Raw genomic sequence first — 20,190 nt, 5'->3', positions numbered from 1 at the left:
CACGTCTAGCGGTCATAGCATGTCATAGGGCAACAAAAAAAAATGCACACACTTAAGTACTGCACCGCGCTGCCCAGGCTATACGACGTGAATTTAAAGTGATCTTTCTGTAACCATACTTTAAATTGATAACAAATTAGCAGATAGCTCGCTGCAAGCTCTCGTGTCGTGTCTTGTGTTGATGACCTTGCTCCAGGCGTCATAAGCAATCAACGAAACGTTGCACGTCGAGATTCGACGCTGTGCCATGCGTTACGTATTTATTTTAATTAAAAATAAGCTTTACTCACGTTATGTTGAACAGTTGGTTTCTAAGTTGATTGGGAAGTTAAGTTTATCTCAACTGGAAAACCTGAAACAATTAAAACATTGTATTTAACATTGTATACAAAATTTACATGGTACATCGAGCATAAAGCCCATCATACAGCCGAACGTTGCCATCGAATTTCGCAAATCTTTGTTTAGCCTGTAAGGGTTGAAGTAAAGTCTCGTATTTGGGTCATGTTCTTAGGCATCAACAATACAATCTCCTACAACTAATAATGATGGGCAAAGTCGCTGGGAAGAGAAAGGTTGGAGGAAGGAAAAACATGTTGGCTGCGGAACATCCGAGAATGGACCGGGATAGCGAGCGCAGCTGAGCTGTTCCAATGAGCTAAGGACAAGAAGGACTTCACCATGCTAATCGCTGATCTTCACTAGTTAGAGAGGCACCCATAGAAGAAGAAGAGGGGATGAAGACGAAAGACCCCTTGAAATACATTTGAGAATATGCTTAACATTATGTAAATACATGTAATGTAAGTGTTGTAGGAGTAATCTATTGGTATTTATTCTTAGTTCAATGATGCGTTGCATAGGATACCCAATAGACTGCAAAACAATGTACGAGTGGTACTATTTGTGTAGACACATTAAACCTACTAAGAACTTGACTGTGTTAAATTGTGTAAAAAACGAAATAAAGTATTTTTCTTTTTATTCTTTTGTTTCTACAAATATGGTGATATTTGCTCTTTGTTCTAGCCCTGCTGTATTGTAATACATTTTCTAACTGACAAGTAGAAATTTGTCGAAAATAAGGTTACGTCCGCGAGATGGCAGCACCGGCGTTATTAGATTGGGATACGTGAGAACGGGATCTAAAACGAGGGGGATACAATAAAAACATCGCGAATGTTAATACTTTACCCAAGTAGCTTAGAAGTTATATTTCTTCTGATATTGCACATAAAAAATGGTCATTGCAGATCTTGATGGTTGATAGAAATTTAGTAAAAAAGATAATAAGCGCTAGTAGATATAATATTAGGATAAAATATTGAAATTCTTTTGTATGTCTACTACCAATATTATTACATACTACTAAGTACAGTCAACCGCAGATCAAGTCACCCTGTATCTCATCTCTTTCATCCCAGGGTCTCTATAATGATGCAGTAATAGCAGCTAATTTGCTATGAATTCGGTTAGGTAAATATGATGTTTACTGTCTTCTATTGAGACCTGTGATTGAGACACTATATAATACAAGCAACAAAATACAACTTATCTCAAAGTTATCATCCCGACCTGTCCCATATTAACAAGTCCCATCAACTGTGCGGAATCAAACTTAGACCCAAACTGTCGTAAACCCACTTCGTGACCTGGCGTCCTAGGTGGACTACAGAACGCCGTAAGACGCGTTGCTAAATTGTATATTTTCAATTGATCAAATAACGGAACTAGGATTGTAGTTTAAACGATCAATATCTAATGGAATAATCGAGCATCAAGCTAAACTAACTTTCAAAGTTTAATTTGTGGCCTAAGTGCGATCACAACGACATAGGTCACAAGTACCTAATTGTTGTATCGCGCCGCGTCGCGGTGCTTAGCCGTTTTTGTCGCTCAATTAGTACGCCGTTGCAAACAATTCACATTAAACTTTTATAGCCAGTTGCCGCTGCTAATTTGGCTTATTTCAACAATGATTCATTCGTTAACGGTACTCGCAATGAGTTGGCGAAAACATGCTATTTGGTTTATTGCGCGCCAATTGACTTTAGAGAGTCGTTTTGACATACCTTTGCCATTATTTTTGAAGTACTTCCGAGGCATTAATATATATGCAGAATGTATAATGTGCTGTTTTATATATTGTATCGATTACGCACAATTTATTATCAAAATGTTTAAAAAGAATAGTTAAACTTTATTTCACATGTAAAAAAGGACAGAAATTTTAAAGGAAAATTTGAAGGCATCAGTGAACTTATTTTATGAAGAGTATAAAGTATTAATTTATTTAACCGACAAAAGAAACGTGAGAATGAGGCAATGTGTATATTAAATAACAGGATATATTCAAACTAAGGGTGAGTTTCGTCAGTCAACTTTGACGTAAACTTTAACCTGCGCACCGCCGTCGTTTAAGATTAAATGGCGCCCGTTGCATTGTCTGTGGAGTTCCTTCCAATGCTCATCGAAATCACATAAAAAAAAATAATAATTGTTATCTTATTCATAAAATAAAATTTAAACAAAGCTATGTCAATCGATATCATTCTATGTTACGATTAATGCTTTTGTACCATAAAAAAAATATCAATACGAATATGGAATCGAACGAACAAAAAATGGACACTGGGTTATCTTGTAACACGAAACGCAAAAGCTTTATAAATGACACTTTTTACAAACAACAATAGAAAAAAATAAAACAAATCATTTATTCAGAAATCAGACCTTCACATACACGTTTTCATGTCATATTCTAAATTATTTCTTATATACCAAAGCTACAAACTACTAGCATTTCGGAACGACCACTGTTGAAAAGAAATGCCGAAAGAAACTCATTTGAAAAGTGTTGGTGTTATGATGATGAATATATAATTGTCTATAACATCGAATTAAAACTAACAAACAAATTACGTTCAAAATCTCTAGATTATTGTATTATAGGTTTTTCTTTCAGAAGAATAACAAGAAGTTATAAATTACTTAGATATTTTACTTAGCAAAAAATTTTGCTACTCCAGAAAAGAATTTCAATCAGTAAAGTTAAAAGCAAAAGCGAATATTAAACAAAAAACAATGTATTGTTTATCTTCCTGACTTTTACCAAACATCTTATTTTCATATCAAGTGTGTTATTTATTAACACTGGATTATACTAACGGACAGACATACACACACACACAAACATTCATAGACACGTTCTGTCATCCGGGGTTAAAAATAGCCTACAAAGCACATCTTTCACCAGTCCCAAAATAAAACGGTTCGAAATTGAATTCTGTCCTTTCCGGGCGAAGGGACCCGACTTGGACCGGCGAAGTGTCAATCATAATAAAAATATTCAGCATCCCAGTCATAAGGTATAGGATATAAAGGCATTGACGAGGATCGTGTGCCGTTTGCACTATAACGCCCTTTTTTCTCGGTATTAATCCGTGATCAATGTTGGTCGTAAAATAGCGTCCGTTGCTTTAATGATTGAACTCTTAAATTATCGACTCCAAGTATTAATGTTATATGAAGGTATTTTAAAGACACGAAAATCAGAAACGTTAAAACGTAATAACATAGTAAACACATATAATATTTTTATGTAAACACATAATGATATTGTGTTAACGAAAATATTATTTTCAGGACAGTTTGTGTATAACCCGATTTTTTTTCGTTTTTGTTTGTAATAATTAAATCAAACACTGATGGACAGATTTTCATGAAATTTGGCACCTAGACAGACGTAATCTTCAAGAGTAACATCGGCAACTTTTTTTATTATGGTTTCATTCTAGTAGCCGGGACCGGCTGCTAGTATATATTTATTTTTGTAAGTCACCATCAACATTATAAAACATAAATTGATATCTAATGTAAAGTAAGAAAGAGAAATAAAAAGATTAAAAAAAAACTTGTAAATGAAACTTTTTGTGTGACTAATCGCGTTTTTGACTAAACATATTCAAATACTCCGAAAAAAAATCGACAAAAAAAGAAACTTGTTAAAAAGACCAATAAATTTAACAAAAAATAGTCTAACAAGTTTCGGGCAAGTTTATTAATCAAAGCTCTTTATTATTGGACTTGCGAAGCTCCAGGGAGCGGTTGGGAAGTTGTCCCTCCTTCAATTTTCCATTCTGTCCAGTGCCATTTCTTCGCATCTTTGGAAGTTTGTCGCTATTTTATGGGGCGGAACCACACGACAAAAAGTCACCGTTATCCTTATCCTTATAAGGATAACTAAAAATGTAAGGACATTATATATATATATATATATATATATATATATTGTGTGACAATTTTCAATAATTTTATTGTATATCATGTATATCATCCTAAATTGAATAAAGAATTTTGAATTTGAATTTGATGCATGGCGAATTGTCGACCTCAGTAGCTTAGTGGTAAAGTGCTTGCCTCTGAACCGAGAGGGCCCGGGTTCGATCCCCGGGCCCTCTCGGTTCAGAGGCAGGGTCGGGTCACGATGGAAAATGATTTTTTGGATATTTATCTATATATGTATTTGTTATAAAAATATAGTATCGTTGAGTTAGTATCCCATAACACAAGTCTCGAACTTACTTTGGGGCTAGCTCAATCTGTGTGATTTCTCGTAATATATTTATTTATGGATTTTCATGTAATATTTACTAATATTACAACCTACTTTGCTCAAATAAAACATTAAGGAGAAAAAACTTCTGTTCTTTAAAATGAAATCCTACTTGTGGTCAAATCCATTAAAATCCGTTTAGTAGAAATATATTCTTCTTCATAGTCGTATTCCTCTTGGCTAAGGGTCGTGGTTATTACGTGGAATGAAACACACATAACTTTCTTGGCATTATTAATGGAGTGGTTTGCCATTGCCTTTTCCATTTTACACACAAGTTAATAATCAACAAGTGTGCAGGTTTCCTCACGATGTTTTCCTTCACCGGAAGCAAGTGGTGGACGATGAAAACTACTATATATGAGTCAGATTGGTATACAAACTCATGTGGCACGAGTAAGATTCGATCCTGGGTCCTTTCGATCCTCAGGCGGGAGTCTTAACCATTACATCGCCAACGCTTCCTTTCCAGAAATATATAAATATGGGAAAAACACCGTCCAATCTTCCCTGTTTCCACAACTCGCTGCTACATCAAAGACTTGGCTAATTTATGCCGATCCCAGGAATGACCGTTTTCCCGCCCACTTCAGAGTCCAGCGTTGGGATATGTTTATATTATTATAGCGTAACCGGCCGTCTGGTGCGTATGTTTTGATGAAGATAAGTTTTTGGTAAAATTATCATCTACATATTATCACAACTAACATAATATTATTGCTACTATTTTGGATGGTTTGCAAAACGTTTCGACCGCCGCGGCTGCGCGGTCATTACAATCCGTCAATTTTCTTGAGGAAGGAATAATTTCCAAAATCAATTATTCATAAAATTGACATTACTACAGTACAGAGTAATTAATGTAAAGTCATATAGTAAAACTTATTCTTGTCTTTGTTGAAATTTGAAAAAATGTAATGACAGCGCGACCGCAACGGTCGAAACGCTCAGCGAACCACCCTTTTATATTATCACTAGAGGTTCGTCCAGACTTCGTTCGGATGAAACTATAATATTAAAAAGCCTCGTTACTCCTGAAAGTGTCGTCTGTCTCTGTGCCAAATGTCATCAAAATCTGTTCAGGAGTTTTTGAGTTTTGGATGTGGATTGTATAGCTATACCTATATTACATTCAAAGACCGATGTTTGGATTTAGATGAAATTATATATATGGGAAGCTGCCGTAGCTTTTTGTGTTTTTATGTATAGTAGATTTAATCCAAAGATTGTGCGTTGTGTGTCCGTCAGCTGTATCTCCGGATGATGTTAAAGACTTATTTTTATCATATAAAACTAAATAAAACAACATAAAAAGCAAGACGCGTTATAATTATATTTATTTTTATTATGCCCATAAAATATATTGATATAATGGCTTTAATTTATTTAAGATTATAAACTGACCTAGAGTAATAAATTAAATATATTAATATTATTCCTATTTACATTACCCAAAGTTCTCAAATCAAAGATTACTGGCCAGAATATTACTGCCAAGTTTTGTAAAACAGCAGAAATGTAACATTTGGTAAAGCTCTTGTATAATAAGAAATTACCATGATATAAACTAAACGTAAGCTCCTACATCGCATGTCGCCTCGCAAGCTCAGTTCTAAGCTCCTCGTCTCCGTAAATTAACCTTCATTCACAGTTTATTTAGATTATTAAAATTTAGTTCACTCTCTGAGCCTTTTACTGTACAAATTTACGTATATGACGCTCGGGTGTCCACTTAAAAATTAATTTGAAGATTTGACTGTAATTTTACAACCGGTCGGCGGCTTGACGTTAACACTCCCCTTTACGTTACGTTGCATCAGTCAAATTTGACGTTAACTTTAACCGCGGACGCGCGCCGCCGACGTCTAGACAAAATGGCGTACCAGGCGTTTTTAGGTAAAATTTTACGCCGAAGTTGACTGGTGCCACCCACACAATCTAAATTCCAGTAATACCCACCTGTGATAACCAGCTACAAAAATGGAATCATTCTCTTGCTTGACAAGCAATTACGAAAGAATATAGGTACATTTCTCATTTTTCATTTTTTTTTATTTTGTTTTAAATCTTAATTTAGATCTATTGTATAACTTTTATTTAAGTAACATGAATAAAGATATTATTATTATTATAAAGAATTTCCAACTGTATGAAGTTTTAACGAGACTTGTTTCCTGCAATATAATCGGAATTTGTTTTAAAACTATTTGGCGATGCTCATTATAAAGTTCAAGTCATTTTCAGTTTCCTTACCAACACCAAGCAACCAATATATCCTTTACTTTTTTATTATTGGTTCAGAATCCGCTCTCACCTTTTACGAAGCCTGTTTCATTTCTCCTGACTCATCGCTCACGGTAATCGCAATTTGGGGCTATTCTTATTGAGCTGTCAGTTTGAATTCTGACAAGGTGTGAGTGGAGTGTTGAGGTAACATCATTTGATATAGGCAATATTTTAGGTTACACATACTATATGTATGCATTTAAAATTGTATAAAACAATTTGTCAAATTTTCAAAATTAATCTAATTTCAAAGTGCGTATCATATTGATTTATATTATATTCCGACGATAGGCAAAGGTAAGACTGGCAACAAACCACCAAAATTCAACACAAAATACAAATACCGATTGGACAAGAGTGACGATGTGGTCCTAACAATAATATTTTGCGAAATTCATCAGAAATTACACAAGTTGCCTGTGCAAATTCGATTTGTCCCGGTCTGCCCCTGGCATAGATTCAATTTGCGTCTCCTAAGGTAGGTACAGAAAATGTTGGACAGGCGAAGTAAAAACTGTCTCGTCGATATACTTGGTTATCGAGTTTGGTATATTTTATTGAAAGTTGAATCGTTTTAAAGTTATAACCAACCATATTTACATACGAAACTCAATTTTCTCATTTCTCACAGTCTGTCGAATCTTGAAAGTTGGATATGACCCACTTTTCCAATTGAAATAAAGTTCTATGCATATGTAAATTGTACGACAATGCAATATTCTTTTTCATAAGAATTTTATATAAAATAGAGGTTGTATGCGCGGCTATGTTTATTATCAATTCAATCAATTAATAGGGTTTATACAAAGCAAGGTTGACCAAAGATTATCTAATAAAAGGAAAACACCTGTTATTTTCATATTATGACCATTTTAAAATCGTTAAAAGTATTTTTTGTTGAATTAAAATTAAAATTTCTTTATTCATCTTAAGATGATGATTCGTGCTGAAGAAGCGTCAATACTTAACCTTCTGTTGTTATCAATATAACTTACTTTTATTTCAATACCACTCCATCCAAGCACGTAATAACGTTTTTTGTGTCGTTTTTAAATACAAATAGGTACATAAATTTATCTTGCTGGATTCGATTCCGAGCTCTGAAGCAGGTGAGACCAAATAAAAGTCCCATAACCAAAAGAAATTAAACAAGTTATATTGATCGAAGTTGTTCCCGAAGAGTCCCAAGTTTATTGGGAAAACAAGCGAACCAATGCTAAATTTATTACATTCTTTTAGGGAAAATGAAAGACTGCCAAACAAAAGACGAACACTTTGGAAATGAGCTTAGTTACAGCAGTTTTCGATGTTGTAGGAATTGCTGTGATAGATTATTGACTTGACGTGTATGATAAGTTAGAAATAAGTAGATTGCATTAATTAACAAATTATGACGAAATTCGTTTCTAATTGTATATAATCTCATACTCATATCACTTCTGAATTATGTACATACTGTGTACATAATATATAAGACACTGAATTAGGAGTAACGTTCAATACATATGGTGGCTGTTCCACCAGGTATGATGGCTGTTCCATCGGATACACTCTTGAGGGATCGCGTCCCTTGTGGCCTCCAACCTCCACTACAGCCACCCCAAGCCTCGCTTGTCTAAACTCTCTCTCTATTTATCTCGGTTTGATACAGACCGACGCATCGGTAAACACAGACTGTTATTATAATTACACACATCAGTTTATGTGTAAATGGCAGTGGTAGAAAACATATTCAGAACTCATAAAATAAAATACTCACCGCAATTAACTCTTGCGCAGCCTGCTTTTCTCACCACGCACAACCGCCATCTGCGCGCGCGCCTCAGCCTGTTGCTCCCGCGCGGTACCTTCTATTTCTCCCTCTCTCTCATACGATTCTCGATCAACCGTCAATTTACAGTGAAATATTATATCAAAATAAATACTAATAATGAAATAATTTATATATCTTCTCTCAAATAATTCGCATTCGCGACACTTGTAAATTAGTATTTCATAGTTTGTATTCGATCATCTAGCGCATCTTACGTTCTTACTATAACTCATAAATTACATATTACTACTTAGTTTTTCGTGCAATATTTTTCATTATTTTTATCTATCAAGAACAAACTGTTTACATTTTTATTATATCAAGTAGGATCTCCCACAGATTCATTGTCAAGATTGATCAATTCAGGCTGTTTTTGCGTTGTGCCCAGGTGTGTATGTGTGTGTGTGTGTAGGTTTTGTAGCCAATCGGTCATTTGGCCACTATGGTGTTACAATAATATACTTTACTTTGGCAATAATAATATGGTAACAACAATACTGAAACTAAAATAAAGACTGAAACATGTTTGAGTATAAATTATTACGAAAAACAATCGCGAGGACTCAGTTCGCGGCTAACTCCTCGTAGCAGGGCGTCTTACTCAAACAATGTATAGATGACGACTGGTTTATTCAATTAACGTAATCTACCTACATAATTACTTATTATAAGTACACCCATATAACACTACTGGCTTTTGAAAGTCATAATGAGATGAAAAAATTCTGGAATCGAGCGGGAATTGAACCCGCGCCCCTGTCTATACACGTATGTGTGACATGTATAACAAATCCATTTAACTACTTGTTTATAATAAACCAGTTTTTGCCTGCGGCATTGTTTATTTCGTGTTCTTTTTATTATCTAATAGCGGTCCGTCCAGAAATCACACTATCTACTGGTGAAAACCGCATGAAATTCCGTGCGGTAGTCTCTGAGTTTATCGCGAACAAACAAACAGGCTTTATTTTGTAACATGTAAGGATAATTATAGTTTTTAATTTTTTTCTTTATGTACTTACAAAATACCATATTTGAACCAGCCTCTTCCTGAATAAACTCATCTCAATCCTCAGATGATACGTAGTGTGACGGCTTGTATTAAGGATTGCAGTCAATTTGACACTTGACAGAGCGGAGAGCAAAGAGGGCAATATTATGGAAGATGCAATAAATTTACATTAGTTTGAGACTTGTCTGTCTTTATATGTTACTTTATGATGATTGACACTATATTAAGGGTAGGTTGCATAGTCAACTTTGACGTTAACTCTTAACGTGCGCAGAAAAACGCAAACTAGGCCATTTTGTGTATAGATCAGCGGCGTGGATGTTAAAATCAACGTCAAAGTTGACGGTGCAACTCACCCTTACATGTCAATGTTTGCGTAATGTGAAAGTTTTGTTTTTGTGGATATGTAAGAGATTTTGGTTTCAGTAAAGAGGGATTTACTAATATAATACAGCTAATGAAATTTCCCATAGATCACTCATATAACATCCAGAATATGCAGTGGTCCTATTCTTGGACAGGAACTAACTGTATTGGATTGACAAAATTTTAACCAAATTGATTTGAGAAAACTATGGGATAAAGGGGCAATAGCCAAATTCCCGAAGGGATGGTGACGCAGATTCTTCCATAAATGTTTATTATTACCAGCCGACCTAGGGTTATAACAAGGTATTACAGGGAACGTAGCCAGAAAAACACTTAGATGCACAGAAAGATATCGATCAATATAATCACAGCAATATACCTTTCAACTTGTGAAATAACATTTGAAGAATTCCTACTTTGGATACAATTTCACAAAAATAATTGTTGATGGCAACACGACGAACTATCGCCTATAGGCCGTAGTAGGTATTTATAAATACCTACTGGCCGCGGGCGCAGACGCCCCGCGCGCCGCACATCACACGTCACATACAAGTGACTCATTACTCGTCCGATCGCGCTCCGAGCAAGATGTACCGCGTTCGATTTAACCATCCGAATACGAACCTTTGTATTTTATCATTAATAATTACCATATACAGTCCATTACCGAAGTTTCCTTTATATCATCGGTTAGGGATTCCTCTGTATCTACAGTATACGGGCACCTGTCGCAACAAGAATCTTCGGATAATTTGACAACTTCTCTCATTAAAAACTTCAAACAGTCGACAGTACATCAACCTAGCCTAATTCACTGCAATTTCGCCTCTATTAACGCGTAGAAAACCAAGGAGGTCGACAGTACCTAAGCCGCAGCATAAAACAGCTTCAAAATAAATTGAATCACTTAACAAAATGTACACTTGATGCGTAGGTAACACAACGGTCGAGTAAGAGATACTTGTTCAATATATTGTCATAACTCACAAGCGCCACAATCCTCCATTTTGTCATGAGAAAAAAATATGGCGGCGGAAAGTTGCGAATATTGTTTGTAGGTCGTTCTCGGATCCCGTCTCGAAGTTTGAAGTTTTGCATACCGAATAGGGTGAAAACTTGTGACTATGTCAGCATAGTCTAGGGGCTGGACTAACTTTTCCTTTTTAGGATGTAGTTATAGCTAACTTATTTTAATATATGTTTAATGTATGTAGTTATATCACTTCTTTCGGCTCCCTGTTTCGGTCCCTGTCCCTGTGTGATAGCGATTTTGTGGAAAGAGGCGGAATTGTGTTACAGGAATCCGGGATTTATTCGACCATACAATGAGCGCGTGCAGTATATTAAAGTTGACATGTCATGTGTTTTTGTTACAAAAGTAAGAAAAATGTAGGTGAAACACCATAACTTTGTTTAAAAAAATATAGGTTCAAAAACGGTCGAGCAAATAAAAATTACGATGCCATTTGATTATAGATAATACAAACCGGAAATTTGCGGCAATAAAAACGTAATTTGATCAGAAATGGCAATCAGATAGGACTAAAAGGTAAGGAATTGCTTCGGGGAGTAACAACAAATTCTTTTAACATTACTCTCCTTTCATTGTGTAGGTTAGATCGTAATCTCACGCCTTTTGTAATAAAAGAAATTGTCGACGGAGAGATAAACTGAAGTGACGGTATTGTTACGGTGTTTTCGACAAGAAAACCGATTTTATGAGAAACGATTCAATTTTATGTCTAAATATAGAAATTGAATGAGATTTTTGGATGTTTCATTACAGAAAATTACAAGATTTCTTTAACAATTTGTAAAAGATTTAATAATAATAAATAAAGTCCGTTACTTACCACCAATCCAAACTTAATAATATTATAAAAGAAATTATTTGTATTTTTGTTTTACGTAGTTTTGTTTGTAAGGAATAAACTCAAAAACAACTGGTTCGATTTCATGACGAAATTCCCAACAGGGTTAGGTTAAGTTAGAGTGACCTTCAAATCTCAAAGCATTTTATTAGAAAATAGACCTTTACAGGCAATGTTTTACGTCAAATTTTTAATCTGTACTATTGTTATAAAGAGGTAAGCGGTTGTGAGTTTATCTCCCAAATTACTATTATCCAAGATTGCTATAGGCGATATTTTATCTCGAAATTCTCACGGGAGCGAAGTACCGGGCAGCATCTAGTTACTTATATAGTATTTCTCAAAAGCTGTAGCTTGTAGCTAAACATAGCAGCAGAGCATAAGTACTTTTTTAATGATGCTTAACAAGTGAACATTGTTATAATTTCAAATCTATTTTGTTATACGTGTTTACTTTGAATAATAAATTACATTTATTCATTAAATATGTAAAAAAGTGTAAACCGTACAACAAGCTCCATACATTTATATTTGAAAATAAAGCAATAACGCGTATTTCACGTAAAGAGTTAAATGAAACGAGAAATTGGTGGAAGGCTTTTATCATGCGAGCGATCTCTTTTAAAGAAGAATAATAAAAGATAATGGATTTGTATGTTTTTTATACAGCGTGTAAACACGACAGAGATAAGTGTACCGGTATTCTAATTGATTTTTATCGGAATAATGTGACATTGTGTGAAGTGAGGCAGTGTAATTACAGTATACTGTGCCAATAACTGGAGATCTGTGCCACAGGCCTTGCCTTCTACAGACTCCAGTCTCTTCCAATCTCGTATTTACGTTTGTAATATTTGATTGTTGGAGATAATAAATATATTTTTTATCTTTTTTTTAATACTAGGATCTATTAAAAAAAAGAAAAGACCACAAAGTAGGTATCACGCGTGTTACCCCGGGTGTTGCAGGCGTTGATAATTTGAGGTGACTACCTATCATCAGGTGGCCGGTTTGCCTACTTGTAGTTGGTAGTATTAAAAAAAGACATCAGTACTGCCAAATGATATTTCGACATGTTTTTTAAATATTACTTTTATACATTTGTATTAATTTCATAAATAAAATAAACTGCATTATAGTGTAAACGTCTATTTAAAGTTTTAGAAATAAAGTTCTCAAATAAATAAAGATCAGCGAATCCAGATTAAAATTACAAAAATACGTGATCTTTATCTGCAATATGCGTAACATGCAAGTTCGTAAAACAATCTTAACATCCCTTGAACTATAAAAATGGCGAGAAAAAAATGCAAAAAACAAAAGAATCGGAATTGATACGCAACATTTTCGTCGCAAATTGGACAGAGTTGTGAGCGAAATGAACAATAAAAGTATTATTTGCAGACTTTTCGAGAATAGAATTTAATATCGGCGCGTTTTCGCGTCACTTATTGTTTCAGTGTACATATTTTTTTAAGTACTCAAGGATCATAGAGATTGTTAATAATAAGTAAAATAGAAGTGCACTCTGTCGTGTTTTGTACGATGAAAATGTATTACTTTCGCTATGGTTGGTCATTGGAGAGGACGTGATAAAAAATGTATTGTCTCAAACAGTGCGTCGGAAGGCAAGTGGAAACATGGAAACCGTCTGCGTGATGGGTTCTACTCCTACTCTTTATCTATCGATACGGGGAGGACAGTGCCTCAGTAGTGGGGGTGATTAAATGGCTGATAATGATGATGGTAATGAGCCTCTGAGGATAAAGTCATGACTAAAAATACTCTTGATTAAGTCGTATTTCAGGGAATGCTATAATAGCATATCAGTTGCCACGCTAATTGTCCCTTAGACGCTTCGTATGATATCCACGGGAGGAAATTTGGTGGTCCTATTGTAAGGCGGAACCACACGCCATTTCATTCAATTTTACCAGAGGTAGACCTTAGGCAATACAAAGGTTGTCTGCACAGGTCAGTCTCATCTGTTTCTGCTGCCAAACAGCTGCTTGCATTGTTGTGTTCCGGTTTGAAGCGTGAGAGAGACAGTGTGATTACAGGGTATTGTGACATTAAATCCTAGGCCGCAAACGGCGACGCGCGTTGGCAACTGTTGCAGGCGTTGATAGGCTGTGGTGACCACTTACGATCCAATGGGCCACATACCTTATGGTAATATAAAAAATGTGTTTTCGATTATTCCAAATTCCGTGTCTGGATAATATTAGTTCATTCTGCTTTCAAGAATCGCAACGGGGGTGTCAAATGGCGTGTTTGATTTTTTGGTTCAGTTAATACTGTATTTTTCCTTCTTCTTGCTCCAATAAATGATTATAAAAAATACAAAGAGATATTTTTCTTTTCAGAATAAATTGTAGGGAAAAAGGATTTTCACGCCTGAAATAAAAGCCATGGTATATTTACTCAATCAACGTCGGTTTCAGGTCTAATGCTTTTTGCTCTTTATAATTTTAGACACTTTAGAGTAATATCTCATTGATGTTTATTTGTCTACCTATCTTAATTATGTTTATTACAAGGAAACCTTTAGCTACTAACATAGGTATATGGTAAAAGCTTACTTCATCTACTACTGTCATCTTCGCATGTTCCAGTAACATTCCACGCTGTGACGCTACGAAGACTGGGCCTGTGTCGGTGTACAAAGAAAACCAAAGTCAAAACTCAAAGGCTTTTATTAATTATAATAACATATGAACAAATAAATAAAATATATTATAGTTAATTAAATTGACTTACAAAATAAATTATAAATATCTAGGAACTTAGTCACCTTTTTACGTCATACTCGAAATTAAATAATATTTACCAAAGCTACAAACTACTAGCATTTAAACCACCTTAGTGCTTTGAATATTTAACTATTATTTTGACAATCAACCGGCTGCCTTGCGTAAACCGGCCATGAGAATACTATTGATGCATATCAGACCATATCCACGAGAGGATATCGATGGTTCTAAGCACCAAACCACACGCAGAAAATAGTCTACTTCATGAATATATATTTATATATTACAAAAAGGCTTCCTTTAAGAACGTCTCGGTTTCTATAAGTACCAAGCGCCCGCAAACAGCTACTTTTGAAATAAACATTGCAACCCTGGATACAAATCAATTGAATATAGCCAAAATAACGGCAACGACTTCATTTAATGAAACAACCACGCTTCCCGCACGTCCCTCTTTATTTCTTGCCACCATTCATAAAAATCCTTTAAGATCTCTTTAAATTGTCTGTAGTACAGATGTATAACTCGTATATGTCGACATTCGTTCATATGGATGGATCCAAGGTTACTTTTTCTTCCTCTTTAATCCATCTAAAAGAGACTACGAAAGAGATACGAAAGATCAGGCAGAAGATCGTAGAAAAAATAAAAACGTGGCTGCCAGTCCCTAATAAGTTTTAAATTTTTGTCACAAGCTTTTTCTGTCGTCAGTCGAGAGATCTTGTCGAATGCATCAACGCGTGACAAAAAAAAATCAATTTGTAAATCGCTATATAGTTGGAACAAAGTCACCTTCTGCCTATGTTTGTCTGTTTCTGTTTCTTTTTAAACACGAAACATTTTTTGATGCAGTTTTATACCTTTAATTTTTACGAGAGCGAAACCACAGCTAGTGGATTATTTTAAGGTATATATAGATAATTCACATCCTTCACTTACTATATTTTGTGCTAACAAAGCACTCCACGCGTTTATCAACGTCAAATGAAAAGCCCGTTTGCTTGCCACGAAACAAAGCAACGACTTCAACAACAATAATGCTAGATCAGATAGCAATTTTGTGGTTTTATGAGGCTTTGGTATCTGGTGCCATTGATACTTGATAGCTTAATAATTAACAATCTCTTAGGAAAAACGATGTAATAAACATTTCGGCAACTTGCGCAGTCACCATGCCCGTCCGATATCTGGAGGTGTTCGATAGGGTTTTGGGATTGGGTTCGATTCCCAGCAAATATTTGCAGGTGTTGCATTGCCACTGCTGATATTTACTGTATTACCGGTGTAATCACAAATATTTGTCGGCGGTTCGGGGTGTGTTATGCCTGTTTCTGTGTTTGTGTTCATAGGACCTGAGGTACAAGCTAAGCGCTTAATGTGGGCAGCTGAGTATTGTCCATTTAAATCTACGTAGAGTAGATGGGTTTTAGGCATAAATCATTGGTTTGGGTGAGTTGAGGATCTATTCTTATTTTTGTAATCAAATATTGTGTTTTGATTTAAATCATAAGCTTACCTTAGCTCCAAATACTGAATTTAGGTAGAAATTATTTTTAGTAAAGTACCTTTTAAAATTTATTCAATCTTTCTTATACGCATATAAATACTTAAAGAATTATATACGTGGCAATGTTTATTATTTACTTTCGACTGAGTTTAGTTAAAAATTAAACCGATCTAGTAAACAAAATTCCAAACCAAAAAATGTTAACCAATAGTTTGAAAAAGTTCTATTATATTCTGTACATAAAATGTCGTAAAATCTTGGAAATAATATATTTTTCCACGCTCAAAAGTTAAAACATCAACTGAACAAAGTCTGTTCTCGTTGACAATGACAAGAAGTCTACGCACCATCCTCTTTAACAGATAAAGAGCATTTGTCTCCATGCGTTATCTCGGAATTATGTATGAAACGCTTTTAAGGTCGGCAAGGGTTCTGCGGTTCGTTTGATGTTGCCTTTAAAAAGACTAATTAATGTTTTACGTCTGTCTTTTGTTTTGTTTTTGTACGTACACAAGGCTTCGCTTGTAACTTCCATAAACTGAATTCAACTCAGAACATTCTAAACAAGCTGTAGACATGAGTGTTGAGCCGCACTATAATAAGAAAACTAAATATGCTTTCTTGAATGAATATACATGGAGGAAAACTGAAGAAGAGATTGATGGAGTGCGTTCCGCAGAACATGGTAAAGATAAAAATAACAGATCGGTGAATATTAGGCAGGGAGAAGTGGAGGAAGCTGACATGCTGTATTGTCGATATACGATATATGACAACGATACTCGTATATGTCAGTACAGAACAAGTGGTGTGAAAAACCTGTGTCTAATTGTTGTTTATATAACAATACGAATGTAGCACGAATACGATTCGAGCCTGGAACTATTTTCTTACAGGCTGTTTCAACTACTACTACTTCGATAACTGTATTTGATTAATAAACTCAGTTTAAATCCTGCCAATATTGACAATTACTTACGATTACTTACGAAGTGTATTGTTTTCGTTCATTCCCGAATTCGTTATTATAATCACTTGGGCTCGGATAACTCTAAAACCAATTTCCGATGATATTATATTTTGGCGACGCCACTGTAATACTCGATGAATTATAAACAATAATAAATCTAACACAAACTGATTTGAAATTGTCTTTTTATATCCATTTGCCCTGGGGTAATCATAGATTGTTTTTGCTTGAAGAGAATTTAATTTAACATTAATCCTAATTGATAAATAATATTTTGATGATTCGTAGGAGCAATAAAATAAAGATTCTCCTTATAGAGGTTAACTACGTATAGGTATACGTAACAAACAAAAAGTTAAACAAATAAACTTTTTGTATGTTTGTCTACTTTTCTTAAGTTAAGTAGGCACGGAGAAGGACATACCTTTCATCCCGGATTAACAAATCGTAATCCGAACGAAGCCGCGGGCAATAGTTAGTTCTAGATATAGATTAAATTGTTCTGAAACTTCTTCTATAAATGCATAAAGAATGAATCAATTTATTACACCATTTGTACAATAATATGAATATAAAAATTTATTGTGAAAATTAAAAAACACGTTGGTACCTAGTTGTTTTTTCGATATATTTTTATACAAACTTATTAGGGATCTATCATAATAATTCAACATTTAAACAAACTATTTTAGATCTATCTTATATTTCCACATGATATTGTCCGCTCCAGGTATCTAGGTATCAATGCCGGTCGAAACAGGTCCTACACTACAGAAAATTTACACAACGATCCCTCATTCGACAAGACGTCCGTCCGCATCAATAGATGGTATAAACTACCAGCCATACAAATCATATTTGGATACCGTCCAAATACTGGAATAGATCAGTCACGAAAGTTGTGACAACCGATACAATCGTATTGTCGTTATTGATATATCGATACGTCATAGAATTTGGCATGAGAAAGCGTGTAGAAACGCCTTCAAATTCAAATTCAAATTCAAAATTCTAAATTAAAATCATTCATTCAGGAATTAGACCTGCAAAGACACTTTTTCTCGTCAATTTTTACATTTATAGTTATTTCTCACAAGCTACAAACTACTGGCATTTCGGATTCTACAAGTGCAGCGGATAATAATTATGATAACAATCCGATATTCTTTTTAACGTGTTCCTACTCAATACTCAATATTGACGTTCGCAAGATTTTGGCATTGCCGAACGTTGGAGCCATAACACAAGAAAATAAGAACATCTGTGACGAGAAATTTGTACACTAAATAATTAGTTATTTATATTGTTTGTTGTAGTTGCCGCACATGCTTATTCAACTAAATTTCTCAATTAAATATACTACATTTCGGCTCGAGCGGGGACGAAGAGTCGTGTCTCTGCCCCAACATTGGCAGCGAAAATCGTGTGAGAATCATTTTATAGGTCTTTATTATGCGTGTCCAAAATAACAGAACTCTTATAGATGCGTCATGTCTGTCCCTCTGCCCGTCCGTACGTCGTAACGTACCTAAGGGGACGTAAAAAATCATAATAGCAGAAAATACAATGAATTTGATATGAAAGCTAAGTAGACTTAACACAAGTTAACGAAGATATGTCCTACACATGTATACACTAATAAGGATATAAAATAAGGATATATATATATATATATATGTGTATGTATGTAGGACATTGACATACACTTGAACATACACTTGAACATTTATTTTATATGGCATTCTCTACCTGTCAACCATTAGATCAAACAGGCAAAAAAAGACAAAGTAAGAATACTTAGTCTCGTAAAAGGTAGAAACTAATAATACAAAATATAAACTAAATACATAAAATACATAATACCGAAATTACTGATAATAACAAATCTGTTTTTATTTCATAACGTACGATATCGTGTCACACATTATGTGATTCTTATGGTGTTTTGATTTTAAGTTATATTGAGAACATGCAACAGGAAATCGTATTTCCCTGCATATTTGATTTTAATATTGTTACAGGAGTCGCAGTGTGAGTTTATGCTAACGTACATTTATATGGGATCGAAGTATTTCTGCCTGTTTTCAGTCTAGATTTGATAAAAATACTATTTATCGTGCTAGATAATTAAGTAGTAAGTATTATCTATTTATCTATATAATATAAAGCTCTTGTGTTACTGAGTGACTGACTGACTGACAACGCACAGCCGAAACTACTGGGCGTAAAAAGCTGAAATTTGGTGTGTAGGTTCCTAGGACAGTGTAGGGGAGCACTAAGAAGGGATTTCCTCCACGCATACGAACGTTGTGGACAAAAGCATACATGTGGACATAGCATAAAGTAGGTACAATATAATAATAATCTTAAAAACTCTGAACATTCATCCTCTCACCTACTTACAAATTCAACAAGCTGCAATTCCAAACACTTGCAGGATCGTCCGGAAATTCCTTTCACTAGAATAATATTTTTGCTTGGCCGGAAGCCCGTAAAAGTATTAAAATCCCCTGAAAAGGGAGAAAAACATACCTAATAAGAATAAATAAATCTTTATTGCAGACACATAGATTATAAGCGTTATATTTGTATCATTTGAAGCTCTGGTGGTGTAATGGTTAAGACGCCCGCACGTGGGTTGAAAGGTTCTAATCCTATTCGTGCCACGTGAGTTTTTGTATTAACAATCTGACTCATTTAAAGTAGTTTTCATAGACTGCTCGCTTCCGGTGAAGGAAAACATGTGAGGAAACTTGTAGTGATTGATTATTGTGTGTGAAATGGTGAAGGCAATGGCGAATCGCTCCATTTATAGTGCCAAGAAAGTTCTTGTGTGTGTTTCATTCCACGTAATAAACATGAGGAATACGACTATGAAGAAGATTCAGATATTAAAAGCATAATTGAAATAATTTACTCTTTCTAAAATATGGTTTACATGTTTTAGGTATTTTGATAGCAAAGTAAATCAAAACAAAAGGGATTTTCAAT

The 20,190-nt window shown here is 34.7% G+C and overlaps 1 protein-coding gene across 4 annotated transcripts in view; it reads right to left on the bottom strand.

Annotated features, from left to right (window-relative positions):
- Positions 1-20,190, bottom strand: part of LOC128674729 (metabotropic glutamate receptor 2-like) — a 234,749-nt gene that overhangs the window by 114,715 nt on the left and 99,844 nt on the right. For all 4 annotated transcript variants that reach the window (XM_053753566.2, XM_053753568.2, XM_053753567.2 and 1 more), the window contains one exon: positions 291-352. The gene's annotated coding sequence lies outside the window, so the exon portion shown is untranslated. The remainder of the gene's footprint in view (positions 1-290; positions 353-20,190) is intronic.

Source organism: Plodia interpunctella, chromosome 13 (genome assembly GCF_027563975.2).
Source record: "Plodia interpunctella isolate USDA-ARS_2022_Savannah chromosome 13, ilPloInte3.2, whole genome shotgun sequence".
In the NCBI taxonomy this organism is placed as follows: Eukaryota; Metazoa; Arthropoda; class Insecta; order Lepidoptera; family Pyralidae; genus Plodia; species Plodia interpunctella.
The sequence above is the reverse complement of the archived record's forward strand: the minus strand, read 5'-3'. Positions and strand labels throughout refer to the sequence as shown.